At 41.6% G+C, this 16,499-nt stretch overlaps 1 non-coding gene across 1 annotated transcript; it reads right to left on the bottom strand.

Annotated features, from left to right (window-relative positions):
- Positions 1–10,544: 10,544 nt before the first annotated feature.
- Positions 10,545–10,651, bottom strand: LOC124967661 (U6 spliceosomal RNA). The gene has a single exon (XR_007105582.1). It is a non-coding gene; the product is annotated as a U6 spliceosomal RNA (small nuclear RNA).
- Positions 10,652–16,499: the final 5,848 nt, after the last annotated feature.

The following is a 16,499-nucleotide window of genomic DNA, read 5'->3' as shown; positions in this document are numbered from 1 at the left end:
TTTCTCCCCAGTGTTTAACCATTACCACATGCTCAGCAGTTCATGACACAGTGAGGCTTTCCTGAGAGTCTTCCCATGTTCTCTTGGTGGTTTCCCAGTGAGATGGTCTTACCCCATCTATGCTGCAGAAAACAAAGCTTAGAAGAAATTGGAAGGACTCACTCGAGTTGGGAGTCAGGATTCAAAGAGAGGCTTTTGGATACTGACTCCCCCACTTACTTAGTCTTTCTGTGCCTCAGTTTACTCACTTTAAAATGGGAATAATAATGGTATCTGCCTCATAAAGAGCATATGGATTTAACAAGTTAATATACATAAGACACAGTAAGGGTGATGCTCCTATGGTTAAATTTCTGAGTCCAGTTTTCACCCTTCTTCCAAATATTCACTGAACCAGCCAGAAGAGGCAATGTAAGTTGACGACCAAAAGAATGTGCTCATTCAGACCACTGACTCTTCTAAACTGTGTATCCTTGAGAAAGTTACTTAACCTCTCTGAACCCATTTCTTCATCTGGAAAATAGAATGATGATAATATCCTATTTCATCAGGATGTTGTGAGGAATAAGTTAATCTATGCAGAGCTTGATATTAGCTATTTATAATAGTAGGCATTACATTAAGGGGACCATGTTTACCAAATTGTTAGAATTGGAGGAGTTTCTGGAGACATGGGGTCTTCAGTATTAAAGTCAAGTAAGTTCTGGGAAAACCAGGGTGAGTTGGTCATCCCAATATACTCATACTGTTACTATGCATATATATCCATAAATATACATATACATGTGTATGTGTATATATTTTTTATTTTTTATTTTTGTAATACTGGCGATTGAACCCAGGGGTGCTCTGAGCTATATCCCCAGTCCTTTTTAGTTTTTATTTTGAGACAGGGTCTCCCAAGCCTGGCCTCAAACTTTCCTCCTGCCTCAGCCTCCCAAGTGGTTGGAACTACAGGTGTGAGTGGCAATAATAGTATCTGTTAGTATTACGGACCACGTCTTGCCAGGTGCTGTGGGGGCACAGTGTTAAATGAAAGCTCACTAGGGCTTCAGGGAGCATGATCTGACAGGAAAATGAAAACTAACCAAAAAATAATCCAAAATAGAAAATAGAATATATGAAATATACTTTATAATGTATAAAATAGTTAGAAAAAATCCTTTTGCTGGACACAGGAGCACACGCCTGCAATCCCAGTAGCTTAGGAGGCTGAGGCAGGATTGAAGTTTGAGGCCAGACTCAGCAACTTAGCAAAACCCTAAGCAACTCAGTGAGACCCTGTCTCTAAATATAAAAAAGGGCTGGGATGTGACTCTGGTTAAGCCTCCCTGGGTTCAATCTCTAGTACTGGAAAAAAAAAAAGAAAAAAAGGATTTTGAATGTTTCACCTCCAGGTAACTGTAAATGTTATGAATACGCTAAATTACCTTGATTTGATCACTTACTGAAGTATACATGTCTCAAAACATCACACTGTCCCTGTAAAAGGGTGCAATTATTGTGTGTCAAAAACAAAACCATCACCAAGACGTTCATTAGTGACTTGCAATCGCTGAAGCGAGGTAAGGGCGTTGTGGGAGGGCCTGGTGTTTACCCAGCTAGCCACGTTGTTCCTCCACGATCGCCACCAGTGGCTGCTAGTTTTATTCCTCCAGGGAAATGCTGTTCCACTTTCCTGGGCAAGTCTCATTTGTTTGCTTGTTTTGAGATGGAGTCTCTCAGGCTGGTATCAAACTCCTAGACCCCAGGGATCCTCCTGCCTCTGCCTCCCTGGAGCACTGATGCGAGTCAGAGCTTTTCTTCACCCCAAAAGTAACCCCCATGCCCACTGAAGTCACCTCCCCTTCCCTGTCCCTACTCCCTGACAACCACCAATCCATTTCTGTCTCTGGACCTGCCCATTCTGGACATTTGATATGTAAATGAATCATATGATTTGTGGTCCTTTATGACCAGCTTCTTTTCTTTTCAAGGTTATGGCACTCTCTGTACCCACGTGGTGACATGCACTGGTGCTTCGCTCCTGTGTGTGGCTGAATGCTATTCCCTCACATGGATCCACCACATTTTGTTTATCTGTTGCCCTCTTGATGGGTGTTGGGTGTGTCTCCACATTTGCCCATTGTGATTAGTACTGAGACTGAGACTTCTGAGCTGCTTCTTTCCAGAAGGGCTGTCTTGATGGGAAACACTGCTCCACACACAAACCTTAAAAACAAGACCTTATTCATCCCTTCCCTGGGTTTCGGTTGTCTTGCTAAATGAAGCCCCTCTTCCTTCTCCTTCCTTAGCCTTGGCCCCTTCACAGAAAAGGTTCTCACCAGGGCGGGCTGAAAGCAGATCCTCAGTGTTCGCTAACAGTTTTTTTTTTTTTTTTTTTTTTTTTTCCTTTGGGTGCTGGGGATTGAACCTAGGGCCTTGTGCTTGCAAGGCAAGCACTCTACCAACTGAGCTACCTCCCCAGCCCCTCGCTAACAGTTTTTGAATCCTTTCTGGGGTGAAATCCTACTTCCCCCAAGGAGTTTCCCTGTGACCAGGGTCCTGTGTCTTTATTTTCTTGTCTGCCTCCAGCTCCACTGAGGAACCTGGGAGATTCTTAGTATTTTTCTTTTTTTAAAAAAAAAAGTTTGTTTTTTTTTGAGACAGAGTCCTGCTAAGTTCCTGAGGCTGGTCTTGAGTGCTCAATCCTCCTGCCTCAGCCTCCTGAGTCCTGGGATTACCGGTGTGCGCCCCATGCCCGGCTAGTCTGTTAAAGAGAGGAACAAATACTTGAAAAAATTGTTCCTGGGGTCAAATCCTACCTCTGATTGTGTCATCACCTCCTTGTCCTTGTCCCTAGTGTCCCCTCTTCCTTTTATTGTTGTCTCCCTCAGAGGGAGGAGGCTTTTGAGGCTGGGAGGGGTCAGAAGGAACTACCTGATTTTTTTTTCTCAGAGGCCAAAGTCTTGCTTTCCTAGCTTAAAAAAAAAAATCTTTGCTTTGAGTTGAATATAGATTTTAAAAAAAAATCTTTGCTTTGAGTTGAATACAGATTTTATATGTTTTGCTTTGTTTTTGTACTAGGGATTGATTCCCTGGGGAGCTTAATCACTGAGCCACATTCTCCCTTTTCTATTTTTATTTTGAGGTGTGATCTTACTAAGTTGCTCAAGGCCTCGCTAAGTTGCTGAAGCTGGCCTTGAATTTGTGATCTTCCTGCCTCAGCCTCCCAAGCGGCTGGGATTACAGGCATCTCACAGTGCTTGGCTCAGAGTAGAAGTTTTTAAAAACCTAATATATATGCCATGAGGAAGAAAACAAAACGACAGGCTCAGCTTAATATAAACCAATGTCCATTTTCTTCCATGACCTGGTGTGGGCCCTTCTATCATCCCCCCAAGGTGCTAAACTTTGCCAAACTTTTTATCTTATGTTTTTTAAAAAATAATTCTGTCATAAAATCATTTCCTTAAAGTGTATTTTGGTTCATTTTACCTGTCTTGAAACTTTCTAAATAAACAGAAGCACATCTGTGTTGTAAGTAATGGAATCGGACTCATATATCCAGTCTTCTAAGACATTTTCTTTCCTTTTCTCTTTTATCTCTAAGTGCTTTCCGAATAATTCTGATTTATAGGAAAGTTGAAAAGATAGTACGGAATCCTGTGCTCCTCACCCAGCTTCCCCTGATGTTAGCAACTTATGCTATCACAGTACATTTGATGAAACTCCAAAAACAACTTGGATATATTACTAAATTTCAGTCTTTTGAAGATTGCACTAGTATTTACACCAATGCCTTTTTAATCTCATTAGTTTTCCACAAATTGTTTTTTCTTTTTCCAAGACCCAGGATCCAATCCAGATTTTTTCCCCTACTATAAACATCACTGCTTAAGACTACTCTCATGCACATCTCCTGGGGCACATAAACAAGAATTTCCCTTGAGTTGATCTCTGGGGGTGGGATTGTTGGTGCATGGGACATGTCACATCTTTAAGGTGTTCAAAAAGGCAAACTTATTCTCTGGGGTGGCTATACCAATTTCAACCACTTCCGACATCTCCTGAGTTTCTTCCCACCTGATAGAAAAATAAAATGTAAAAATTTGCCAGACTGGTGTGTCACAGAATCTATGGTTTTAATTTGCATCCTCTTGTTACTATGGTTGACTCTGATTTCAGATTTCCTCCTGAATGAGGTTCCTTTTAATATTTTTTATTCTTTTAAACTTAGATTGCTTCATTCATTTTAAGTTTTTATAATAAATTCTGGGGCTGGGGTTGTGGCTCAGTGGTAGAGCACTTGCCTAGCATGAGGCACTGGGATCCACCCTTGACACCACATAAAAAAAAATAAAGGTATTGTGTCCATCTACAACTAAAAAAATAAATTCTAAATGTGAATTCTTTGTGTTGTGTTGCAAGTATCTTCTGTCAGCATCCTTAAAGTGTTAAATGTTTATGCATTGCTAATTTATTTCAGGAGCTTAAGTCCTGTTCTTTGAACTCTCATCTACCAAGCACTGGGGTCCTTATTTCCTCCACCAGGGGATGGATTATAGGGCTGAAATTAAATATTTTTAAAATGTGTGTTAAATCAAGAATCTTTCTTAAATTGCTTCTATGTGTTTAATTTCTGCCTTAGCATAACCTACAAGGCTCTACCTGATCTGTCCCTAGTTTCTTCTTTTCTTTGCTCACATGGCTGTGGCCATTCTGGTCTCTCTGTTGTCTTCAAAGAGGTCTTTGCACTTGCTGCTGTTCTTGTCTCCCAGACACTTCTGTAGTTTTCTTCAGGTCTTGGCTCAATGTAATATCACAGGGAGGCTTTTATTGACCTGAATAAAATAGCACCCTCTGAAACTCTCTATCCTCTTTCATTAAAAAAAAAAAAAAAGTATAACAACATTGCATTATAAATATTTCCTTTTCTCCTCTGGAGAGGTATGCTGTCCAATACCAATGACACCAGCTACATGAGACTGGATTAAGATGCCCTGTGAATGTGAAATATACACCAGATTTTAAAGATGCAGTGCAAAACACTTTCTAGATTATTTAAAATCTACATATTGGTAACAGTGAAGTAATATTTTGGGCCAAATATACTATTAAGGTTAATTTCCCCTATTTTAGCCTTTTAAAAAGAACATGGCTACCAGAACCTGTGAACAGCGCTTGGGAATCCTTTTATTTCTGTTGAACCTGTTGCTCTACATCCTGAGCTCCCCGGAGGGCAAGGATGCCGGCCCGGACACCCTATCTCGGCACCTAGAAGAGGAATTCGGTGTGTGCCCACGACCGGACTCAGAGGCAGAGTAGCCTTCCTGTCCTTTCCATTCTGCTGCCTCCCCCAGGATCAAAGCGAGGGACACTTTATTAAGATGTAATTTACGCGTTACCCATCTTAAGTGCACATTTCAAAGATTTTTGGCAAATGTGCCGAGTTGTGTAGCCGTCACAATAGCCGTCACCCCCTAGGACCCTCATGCTCTTTGTCGTGCCCCTTCCCACCCCAGGCCGGGGTCTCCAAACCCCGCGCCTTCAGTTTCTAAACACAGGGTTCCGGGTGCCTGGCTGGAGGCTCCGGCTCCTTGCCCAGGCAGCACCGGGTCACTGCGTCCTAACACGGCAGAACCCGCACCTGCCGACAGAAGCGGGTGGCGGTCCCGTGCCTCCGAGGCTCGCAAGCGCTCGGATCCCCACGCCCGCGGCGGCCGGCCACGGTGGCTCCCGCCCCCGCTCCGCCAGGCCCCCACTGCGGAGCTGTGCACCGCGGGCGCAGGGCCACTGCGTTCTAACGCCGCCCTGCGGGAACAATGGCCAGGCCGCCGGACTCCCGGCCTCGGTGCGTGTGCGAGGCGTGGGGGGCCAGCCCCTCCCCCTGCAGCCCCTTCCCCAGCTAGGCCAGCACCCTCTCCAGCCCTCAACCGCCCGCCTCCCAAAATGGCGACCAACCGCCTTCTTTCCCGCCCGCGGCGGGTCACATGACCATGGCAGGCCCCGCTCCGCGCGGCCCCGCCCCTCGCCAGAGCCGCCAGGGCTGAGTGGTGGAGCAGCACGCGCTGGGAGCCCAGGCGGCCCGAGGATGGCGCGAGGCCGCTCTGGGCGGTGCGAGGCCGCGCACGCGCGCACGCGCCGCGGGTGAGAGGGGAGCGCCGGGCTGGCTGGGCTGCGCGTGCGCGCCGGGCGGCCGCTGCGAGGCCCGCGAGGCGCGAAGCGCGAGGCCCGGCGCGCGAGCCCCCGGGGTCGGGTAAAACCCGGTTGCTGCTGCCCTTGCCCCCTCCCCTTTCTCCCTGCCCCCCTTTCCCGCCCCTTCCTCTTATTTCACCCCCTCCCCCTTTTACAGCCTCACTCGTGTCTGTATTTCTTTTTTAGGGGGCCCGCCGCTCTTTCGAGGGGCGCCCCTCACCCTGCGTCACGCACGCACCTTCTGCACCCCAACAGCTCCAGGCCGCGCTGCACCTTCTCCCTGGGAGGAGATTCTCCTCAGGGCCCCTGGTCCGCTGCACCCCTTTCTCTCCTACCCCGCCCCCAGGCCCCAACTGCCCCCTCGCAGCTCCCCAGCTCGCGCCGCGGGCCCTGCCCAACCTCCGCATCTTCTGCATCTCGGCCTTGCATTTGCCACCCGCTTCCAGGCCCCTCTTGCTAAAACCCCCCTTCCTCAGGAGCCCCGCTTTAGGGGACCCGGGTTTCTCTCTTTGTAGGTTCTTCCAGCAAAACCAAAAATCTGTCCTATCTTCCTTGATTACTCACCTCTCCATACTTTTAGGAACTTCCTCTAACAAAAACTATTTTTTTTTAACCCAGATTTCCCCCCCACACACACTCCATTCAGGAGCACTTTCCAGCAAAAGTTCTTTTTTCCCACTCTGAACTCCTCTTTTTGGAATATTTTTTCCACTTAGAACAAACCAGCTCAGTTTTTCCATTTTCTCTTTCGTCTAATATTTATTTCTCCAACCTTGTTCCCCTCCCTACCCTTCCAACAAAAATCCCTTTTTATCACCAGTTCCACCCCAATTAGGTTTCTTCTAGCAAAATTCTATAGTTCCCTTCCCCATGGGGGAAATAAGAAAAGAAAAATAACTTCATTTTTATCATAAAACCTTTTCCCCCACTTTATCTCCCCAGTTTAGTATTGCTTTCTTCCCTCTTCCAAAAATTGTCTTTCCCCCATATATCACCTTTGCCCTGATTTCTTTGGGGACCGAAGTTCTGACGGTCCCTTCCTTTCCACCACCTGCTTTCAGGGCAAAAGAAATTGGATGAGTGTCCTGAAATTACCACCCAGCATTCCAGGAAGAAATAACCAAGGTCTGATTGTCACTTGAACCCCCTCCTTGTGGGACTTAAAGGGCCCTTCTGTTCCCTGGAGATCCACTCCCTTGCTCCTCTGGTGAGTTTCCTTCCTTTGCACTTGTCCAAAGACGCTTACTTTGTCACTTGGATCCATTTCTTCTTCAGGAGAGTTTCTAATCAATCCAGAGTCTCTGTACCAATTATGAGACCATACAAGTTGCTGCTTTGGGAAGTTAGAAAATGAAGTGTTGTTTATTATGCAAGTTGACTTCTTTGGAGGAATGCAGACATTTACTAAAATTGGTGAATTTTTTTATTGTTTACTGCAAAAAAGGTTTTTATTTCTCTGGCAAAGGGTAGGAATTTATGTCCTTACAGGGATGGGCAGATGAGGGATCAAGAGGGGGAACCAAATTGTGTACCTCATCAAGTGAAGCCAGACAGTGGAAATAACTAAGTGGAAATACTAGACCAGTGGTGCCATAACTTTTCTTTTCTTTTTTTTTTTTTTTTTTTTTGAGAAGAGGCCAAAAAACTGTGAAAACTTCTGGTTTTTAAATGCTGGCAATGAATTTAGTAGTTTAAGAATTGAATAAGACAGCATGAGAGCCTTACAAAATAGGTGTGCCAGCCACAAGTTTGGAATTTTTAGTTTAGGGTTTCTTTCTATCCAAGATATCCACCTGGGCACATGTGTACACTCGACTTTTGCTCTTTGGAACGGCAAGCAGTTCTTTAACCTGATTTTAAGATTCCTTTACACTTAAAAATTATGGAGGTTCCCATGGAGTTTTTGCCCTTGCAAACTATATCTACTGATATTTGCTGTTAGTTTAATAAACTTTCAAGATACTTATTTTTTACTTACTTACTTACTTTATTTATTTGCAGTGCTAGGGTTTGAACCTGGGGCCTTGGGCTTGCTAAGCAAGTGTTTTACCACTGAACTCCTTTTCTAACCTTATTATTTAATTTAAAAATAACAGTAATTAGGGGATTGGGAGTGCAACTCAGTGGTAGAGCACTAGCCACATGCACAAGATCCTGGGTTTGATCCCCAGCACCACACAAAACAATAATAAACCCATTACATTTGAATACAATTGACTAAGTGAAAGGAGCCAGTCTGTAAAGGCTATACACATTGTTTTTGATTTTGTTTTTGTTTGGTATTAGGGATTGAATCCAGGGCACTTTACCAATGAGCGATAGCCAAAGGCCTTTTTATTTTATTTTGAGAAAGGGTCTCACTAAGTTGTTGAGGCTTACCTTGAACATGCAATCCTCCTGCCTCAGCCTCCACAGTTGCTGGGATTATAGGCATGGGCCACCACACCTGGCTCTAATTGGCATATTTTTATTTAAAAACTATATTTCAAAATTTAGTAAGAAGAATGGTATTGATTTACATTTTTACAGTTATTCTGATTCTCTTATCAACTTCAGCGTTTAGTCACTTGAAATATATGGTTTGTAATCCCTGGGAAGCTTCACTGAGAATGAAAAGGCGTCAATATTATCATGAAAATGGTTTTGATCTTACCCACTCCCTGAAAGAGTTGAGGGCTCCTAGAGTTCCCCTGCATCCACTTTACTATAAAAATTGTCATTTTAGATTTTAATGCTTATCTGCTGTTTCTGCTAGGATCCACTTTTGGAGATTAAGAAACTTGGGCGTCTTCTTTTCTCCTTTATTTAACTCTTTGTAAAGATTCTCCCTTTTATGTATCCTTTTGATTTCCTATTTTTCTTTCCCAGTAAAAACAAATTCACTCTTTGAATGAGTGATCAGAGAAAATGAGTTAACCATCTGATCAAAATTATATATTGGTTACATGGCTAGAGGACAGAGTCTTCCTTGATTGTTCAACTTACAAATGTATATGCAGAATGTAGGGCAAGAATCCCAATCTCTAATAACATAGTGGAGTGGTTAGGTATATAGGCTTTGAAATTGGACTACTCAAGGCTGAATCCTAACTCTGCTTTTGGGTAAGTTACTTAACTTCTCCAGGCTTTATTTACATAACCCATGGAATAGAGTTAATAATAGAGTACATACTTCAAAGAGGTGTTGTGGAAACTAAATAAGATGATATATAAGTGATTGCAGTAGTACTTGGCATATAATAAAGCTTCAAAAAGTTTGCTGATCTTATTGTTATTATAATGATGACTATTGTAAGAGCCAGGTAGGAAGATAAGTGAGAATTATGGGAACTGGAAGCCAAGAGCCCTATTCAGAGATGACAGTTTCCCTCAGCTCTGTTCTATTGTTAACTGTCAGGGAATATCAAATCTTAGAATTTTCAAGAGAAGCCAGAAATCCACATATGTGGGTGAAATCTCTCCATTAAAGAGAAATGTTGATGACTAATTCAATTTGTAAAAACACTGTGTAGGCCAAACAAAATACAAAGTTGGTCTGTCATTTACTATAGTTGGAGTGGAAATATAGGGAAATAAATAGCATAACTAGGGTGAAAACGGCAAGTCTTTCCTGCCCCTCAGCTCCAACCTGTTGTTACTCTGAGTTGGTCACTCCCTGGTAATGAGGATGCAGAGACAGAACGGAAAAGGTGGTACTTGGGGGAAAAGAAAAGAAAAAAGGCTGACGGAACAACAGGTTGGAGCTTTTCAGAGAAGAAAAGAAGTGCATGATGGAATCCTGTCACTCATCAGTGGAAAGGGGACTGAGAGCCTTCTGTAATCAAAGTTCTGTGCCAGGCAGTATGCTGTGCAGAAGCACAGACACTTACGGCAGATTTCCAGCCATCCTAGAGCATATCATCTGAGAAAAATAGAAAACCTAAAAGATTATTGTTTCCAAGGCCCCTTACAATAGGTGGTAAGTGGATTTTCAGGCAAATGCTTATCAGAGTTCAAGGGAGAGAGAAATCTCAAATTTTGTCATGTTAGGAGTGTTATCTATGGTGGAGATGACTTATAGGCCTGGTTTTGAGAAGTTTCATCTGGCAGAGCTGAGTTAAGAGGATTTGGTCAAAGGAACTGCACTTAGCAGGGTCAACACTCAGATGTCTCCAGAGTCCTAGTAGGGCACATAGATGAGTGAAGTAGGAGGGTGTTGGAGATGGGGAGTGGTGGGTAGGTTCTTGTGGCTAAGGCTAATGTCTAAAGTCAGCTCCAGCTTCTCAGCCGCAGCCAGTTGTGGCTTTGCAGAATGTGGACTCACTGTTGACAGATCCTCAGATTTTTTTCCAGATTTTAAAATGGAAGTAGGAAAGTCCAATTTTTAAAAAAATATGGAACACATGATGAATTTGTATGTCACCCTTGAGCAGGGGCTATGCTAATCTTCCCTGTATTGTTCTGATTTTAGTGTGTGTGCTGCTGAAGTGAGCATAAGAAAGCCTAATTTAATGAAAAACTCTAGATGTGTAATGTCCAATGTGGCAAGCATTAGCTACTCATAGCTATTTAAATGTAAGTTTAATTAAGCTAAATTAAGTATTTAGTTCCACTGTGGTACTAGATACATTTCTTAAGTGCTTATCAGCTACCTGTGGCTCTTGGCTATCATATTGAACAGTGTAGGTTTAGAACATTTCTATCAGCACAGACACTTCTTTTGGATAGTGTCACTCCGTATTTTTCAACTTGATAACTAATTGGAAAATATTTAAATATATTGCAATAAATATAATATCTTTGTGGACCAGGTAGACATTTAGATGGTTCCCTCCCTTTAAATAATGTGACAGTGAATTCCATTTATCTCCTATGGATTATTTCTGCAGTTTGGAACCATATTTAGTTTTCTTTCCCAAAAACTTGTAGCATCCTCGTTTCTTTATAAATTAAGGAAAAGTTGTAGGATTTCATAGAACAACAATCCCTTCACTCTTTTATATCTATTAGTCGTGAAACAATAAGCTTTTTAAAAAAAAATGGGAGGGGTGTCACTGGGGATGAACCCAGGGACATTTGTTACTGAGCTACCTCTCCAACCCTTTTTATTTTTATTTTTATTTTGAGATAGGGTCTCACTAAGTCTCACTAAGGCTTAGGGCCTAAGTTGCTAAGGCTGGCCTTCAACTTGTGATCCTCTTGCCTCAGCCTCCCAAGTTGCTGGGATTATAGGCATTTACCACCTTGCCTGGCTAAGAAAAAAATTTAAATTTCTTTGGATTCCCAGTGTTAATTTGTTCTTTAAATTGTTAAATAAGGCAACAATGATGATACAACAAGGCACAAGTATCTAAAACTTACAGCTCTTGTGTAGCTCTAAAGCCGAAATCAGTTTGCAAATGAAATGCAAACAAAGCAGCCCAACCAGTGCAATTTAAATTACCAACATTAATTTAATGAGAGGGAAGCTATTTTGCTGAAATTTCACTGCTTCTTGAAATGGTTACTCTGCTTACGGTCATTCTAAGCCTTTTGCCTTTAACTAAGACCCTGTGATGTCTCAGTTCTCCATCCTTTTTCCATTTGAGCTGTGTGCTGCAAACCTCCATTCATACCACTGTCAGTTGGCCTGTAGTCGAGCCCAAAGGCATATTATGAACTAAATCCACTTCTATCCTCTTCTCTTTAGCTGGTGGCAATTAAAGCAGTCCTTCTAGAATGTGTGCAATGGTAAACATACCCAAGCATTGAAACCACTGTAATTTTAAGGTGATCATTCAATGATATACATACACTGTGTTATGTTTCTTTTAGATTATCCTGAAAAGGAAAACAGAAACTTAGAAAATTCTTGGAAAGAGTATTTAGGCCCTTGGGAATATCTGAAAAGTTGTCTGGGTTCATGAACCTGGACTCATGGGGACTAACTGGGAGCTCCATTTGTAGAAGGTGCTAAAACAGCCTGTTGAATTTATTTGTTAATATAAATGAGGTGTTCAATATCACCTCAGGGGCTTTCTTTATTATTTGGAAAATGTTGTAAATATCAAAGCACGGCCCTGGACTTTGGTCTTGCTCTTCCTGAGGTTGTAACCAGATCAGTTTGTTCTGCGGATTATGAGAGTGTGTTGGAAGGTAGGTGATTAGGCCCTTGGGAAATCTAGACACATTCTCCATACCCCTCAGCCTAATTTATAATTGGAACAGTGTGGTGTACTGTTTAGTTTCTAGAGAATCTGTACTGTATAGGGTAAGGCTCCAAAGTCCAAATATCCAGGTGTAAGATCTGGCTTAGGGCTGAGGTTTTAGCTCAGTAGTAGAGCGCTTGCCTCACATGTGTGACGTACTGGGTTTGATCCTCAGCACCACATAAAAAAATATTGTGTCCATCTATAACTAAAAAATATTTTTTAAAAAGATCTGGCTTAACCACCTTTTAGGTATGTTACTTTGGACAAATATTTATTCTCACTTTTCTTATCTGTAAAATAATAATAGAATCTTCTGTAGGTTGTTATAAGAGGCATGCATTAATTTATATAAAACTCTTGACATGATACATGGCATAGAGAAAGTGCTTTATAAGTGTGATTTTTATGAGCTTGTTTTTATTATTAGGTGGTGAGGGAGGGGATCAGTTCTTTCGCCTACAGAGTACTGACAGTGGCAGTGTTATAGAAGCAGCTCTGGAATTGGTGGAGAAATCAATTTGGCCTCCCTCTTCTGCTTTTTGGAAACCCAGAAAACTCGGAGAATCAGTTGTCTCAAATCTCAAAAGGTTTGGTGGCCAAACCTGAACCACATGTTGCCTTTTATAGTAGTCATCCCTCAAGATCCTTGGGGATTCCAGGATCCCCTGTAGACACCAACTCCACAGATGCTCAAGTCCCTTAAATAAAGTGGGCTCGTGTTTGCACTTCCATAACCTACACACATCCTCCCACGTACTTTAAATCACCTCTAGATTACTTATAATACCTAATATAAGGTAGTTGCTGTTATATTGTATTGTTTAGGGAATGATAACAAGAAAAAAGCCTGAACATGTTCAGTACACAGGGTTTTTTCTGAATGTTTTTGATCTGTAGTTGGTTGAATCTTTGGATGTGAATATGCAGGTACAGAGAATCAACTGCATTTGTTTCATTTGCTCAGAGTAGTCATAGGTGTTGCTGTTGAAATGAGGATTTAATTACCAGGTGCTGTCCTGCATCACACTGGGGGTTACTAAAGTGTGGCGTGTGCATTGACCTACTTTTCTAACACTTGGGTCCTAGAGTTGTGGGGTCAAGTATTATGGACTTGTATTCAGCCTTTAATTTCTGCTCCCTTGGGAGGTTCCATACACATAGATATACAGGTAGATATACAAAGTGAAACACAGACATTATGGTTGCAGCTATTCTATTATATATCAATATGAAAAGTTTATAAAAGTAGAAACCAATGGCCTAGAAATCTAGGCTCAAACTCCTGTTATTCCAGGGTCCATTAGATTTGGAATCAGTGGGTCACCAAGCACTTGTTGAACATTTAGGTGTTAGAGTAATTATTCATAATAGCCAAAAAATGGAAACAACTTGAGTGTCCATCAACAGGTGAATGGATAAACAAACTGATCTCTCCAGACAGTGGAACGTTGTTTAGTCATTAAAAAGGAATGAACTACTGATACATGTCACAGAACTTGAAAACATCATGCTTAGCAGAAGATACCAGGGACAAATTAAATGATTCCATTTGTATGAAATGGATGACCATTTGAATGTTTGTTTGTATGCCTCCTAATATTTTGTTGAAAAACTGAGCATTTTTAGTATTATAATCTGATAACTGTGGGAGTCAGATTCTCTCCAGACCTTCAGGATTGGTTGTTGCTCCTTGTTGTGGGTTGTAACTGTTTGTTTAGTGACTTTTAAAACTATTTTTTAATAACCACTATATGCTTTGTTATGTGATCAACAAATTCTGTTCTGTTAGTTTGGTGGTAAGCTAGTAGCTTAACAGGAATTTCCTTAAATGTCTGTAGCCAAAAAACAACAGAACTACTAGTCTTTTTAGCTGGGTTCTACTTGACTATTGGGGCATGCCTTCAATACTCAGGTGGATCACAGCTCTATGGTAGTCTTCACTTCCTGTTTTCACAAAGCAAGGGTCAGCCAGACGGAGAGCTTGGAGACTTCTCAGGTCTTATGTATGTGTTTCCACTCTGAGCACATGGCCTTCTGGATTCCCATTAATATGTGAAAGCTTTTATTTTTAAGTAACTAATGTTCATATTGCATTAGAATTCACCTTTGGCGGTATGTAATTCTGTCAGTATAATGTATAATGTCTTGTATCCAACCTTGCAATAGCATACAGAATAGTTCCGTATCTCCTAAATATCCCTACAGTCCTTCACCTATTCTTCCCTGTCCCTCTCTCACCCCCAACTTTGGCCACCACTTATTTTTTAAGTGTCTCTATGGTTTTGCCTTTTCCAGAATGTCATATAGTTGGAATCATACAATATGTAGTATTTTCATACTGACTTTCTTCTCTCAAACATTTAAGGTTTCTCCGTGTCATTGTGGCCTTGAGAGCTTGTTACTTTTTATTGCTGAATAATATTCTATTGTTTGGATATATCACAGTTTATTCACACCTTTTGAGGGAATCTTGGTTGCTTCAAGTTTTTAGTTACGAATAAAACTTTTGTAAATGTTTGCATGCGATTTTTGCATAGACATACATTTTCACATTCATTGGACAGACACCTAGGAGCGCAGTTGCTGTATCACATGATGAGATTATATTTAACTTTGTAAGAATGCAAGTTTGGAAACTTTTCAAAGCTGTTATTCTCCAAACATCTGACTCCCTAGCTTTTCTTCTCTGGCCTTTGGCATGTCAGTTGTTTGCCCCAGTTAATATCCTTTGCCCCAGACTGCAATGACTGGTTCATTTGCTTGTTACATTTTCAACAAAGGCCCTTCCTAAGCCCATCTCTGTTCTGAGAAAGTTCCAAGTTAGGCAATATAAGGGCAAGACCTTGTATTAAACTTTCAGGGAGCCATTGACGGGTCAGATAGCCACAGTTCTTTGAGAATAAAATCCTCTGTTCCAGCACCAGGAACCCACACTAGACACATGGGCCCTTATCTTCAGGACCACTGCTAAGCCAGGGAGTAGGGATAGAGCCAGGGTAAGTTAAAGTGCCACAAGCTCTCCTACAAGGTACCAGTTACCTTTTTATTAATAAGGGTTCATTTGATGACTGTAAACCTTTAACTGTTTGCCAGAGTTTTGATAAAGTTAAATTTTTGTTGTTTCTATGGTGGGATAGATGGTACAATCTTTGTATTTGTTTACTTCCTTTTGAGATGGGTTTTCTGTATTGCCCAGACTGATTTTGAACTCCTGGGCTCCAGGAATCCCTCTTCCTCAGTCTCCCATGCACTGGGACTATAGGTTTATGCCATTGTGCACGGACTATTCTTTTTTTTTTTTTTTTTTTTTTTTTTTTGTGGTACTGGGGATCAAACTCAGGGCCTTGTGCTTGCGAGGCAAGCACTCTACCAGCTGAGCTATATCTCTAGCCCTATTCTTTTTATTTATTATAGGTCTAATCAGATATTCTCATTTTTTGAGTCAGGTTTGGTAATTTGTGTCTTTGTAGGAATTTACTCATTTTAATCTATGTTCTAGAATTTGATGTATCTAATTTGAAAACTAATTTAACAATATATGTAACATCTAATTTGTTAATAAGCTACCTAGATATAATTATTTATAGTATTCTTTTGTAATCCTTTTTTTTTTTTTTTGGTAAGGTAATTAGTTATGTACCCTCCTTAACTGCTAAATTTTAGTTTGTGTCTTTTCTCCCTCTCATTATTTTCCCTTCTGTATGTTAAGACCAATCTTGCTCCCCACCCTCACTATAAATTCTAGTTCAGATATCATGTAGTTTTTTTTTTTTTTTTCTTTCCTCTTGGAAATTATACTCAGATTCTTTTAATGTACAAACTTAAAGTATGATGTTAATCATTATCTCTTTTTTCTATCAGTTCTGTTTTTCCTCTGTTGGTGCTGGGGATGGAACCCAGGGTCTTGTGCATGCTAAGCACATGCCTACCGCTGAGCTACACCTCTAGCCCTTTCTGTTTTTCAAATAATTCAGACCCTCCCCTCTTCAGGCCATGTCTGTGAATGTCTGTAATGCTCCCTCCCTGGAGAGTGCTGGATTCCCAGTGTAGGAAGCTCAGTGCTGACTCATGTTACCTCACTCTCTGGACAGCATCTTCTTGCCTAGCCATAATGCTGTTAAGCTTGCCATCCAGCAGTTGTCATCCCTTTGG

This window comes from Sciurus carolinensis, chromosome 16, assembly GCF_902686445.1.
Source record: "Sciurus carolinensis chromosome 16, mSciCar1.2, whole genome shotgun sequence".
Lineage (NCBI taxonomy): Eukaryota > Metazoa > Chordata > Mammalia > Rodentia > Sciuridae > Sciurus > Sciurus carolinensis.
This window is presented reverse-complemented; position numbering and strand designations above follow the sequence as displayed.